The following is a 1407-nucleotide window of genomic DNA, read 5'->3' as shown; positions in this document are numbered from 1 at the left end:
GGCTGGGCGTGGTGGCTCATGCCTGTAATCCCAGCACTCTGGGAGGCCGAGGAGGGTGGATCACTTGAGGCCAGGAGTTCAAGACCAGCCTGGCCAACATGGCAAAACCCCATTTCTAGTCTCTGTTAAAAATACGGAAATTAGCTGGGCATGGTAGTGCTCTGTTGCCCAGGCTGGAGTGCAGTGGCGTGATCTTGGCTCACTGCAACCTCTGTCTCCTGGGTTCAAGCGATTCTCCTGCCTCAGCCTCCTGAGCAGTAGCTGGGACTACTGGCGTGTGCCACCACATCCAGCTAATTTTTTGTATTTTTAGTAGAGACAGGTTTCACCATGTTGGCCAGGCTGGTCTTGAACCCCTGAACTCAGGTGATCTACCCACCTCAACCTCCCAAAGTGCTGGGATTACAGGTGTGAGCCACTGAGCCGGGGTGGTTGAATGTTTTCTCCAGACACATTCAGTCACTTGGGACAAGCTGAATGAGTTTACTAGGTCTTGGTTTTGCCAGACAGGTACAAAGAGAGGGCAGGCCGGGTACGGTGGCTGACACCTGTAATCCCACCACTTTGGGAGGCTGAGGTGAGCAGATCACTAGAGGTCAGGAGTTTGAGACCAGCCTGGCCAACATGGTGAAACCCCGTGTCTACTAAGAATATAAAAATTAGCCAGGTGTGGTGGCAGGCGCCTGTAGTCTCAGCTACTCTGGAGGGTGAGGCAGGAGAATTGCTTGAACTCAGGAGGTGGAGGTTACAGTGAGCCGAGATTGCACCACTACACTCCAGCCTGGGCGACAGAGCAAGACTCTGTCCGGAAAAAGAAAAAAAAAGAAGGGAAATGAAGATGCTGGGGAGGGAGAGTTGGGAAAGAAGGGGAGAGTGGAAAGGGGGTAGGAGGGATGAACTGGGGACCCAGTCAGGTAGAGAACTGTTGGGCTCAGGCATGACAAAGACTTTCTCCTTGACTAAACTTTAGTCAGTCCCCTCTGGGTACTCCTCTGTAATTTTTTGGAGACGGAATCTAGCTCTATCACCCAGGCTAGAGTGCAGCGGTGCGATCTCGGCTTACTGCAACCTCCTGGGTTCAAGCAATTCTCCTGCCTCAGCCTCCTGAGTAGCTGGGATTATATAGGCACCTGCCACCACGCCTAGCTAATTTTTGCACTTTTGGTAGAGATGGAGGTTCACTGTGTTGGCCGAGCTCATCTCGAACTCCTGACCTTGTGCTCTATCTGCCTTGGCCTCCCAAAGTGCTGGGATTACAAGCGTGAACCACCGCACCTGGCCTAATTTTTTTTTTTTTTATTATTTTTTTTAAAGATGGAGTTTCACCATGATGGCCAGGCTGGTCTTGAACTCCTGACCTCAGGTGATCCACCCACCTCAGCCTCCCAAAGTGCTAGGATTACAGGC

Source organism: Cebus imitator, unplaced genomic scaffold (assembly GCF_001604975.1).
Source record: "Cebus imitator isolate Cc_AM_T3 unplaced genomic scaffold, Cebus_imitator-1.0 Scaffold82, whole genome shotgun sequence".
NCBI lineage: Eukaryota > Metazoa > Chordata > Mammalia > Primates > Cebidae > Cebus > Cebus imitator.
The sequence above is the reverse complement of the archived record's forward strand: the minus strand, read 5'-3'. Positions refer to the sequence as shown.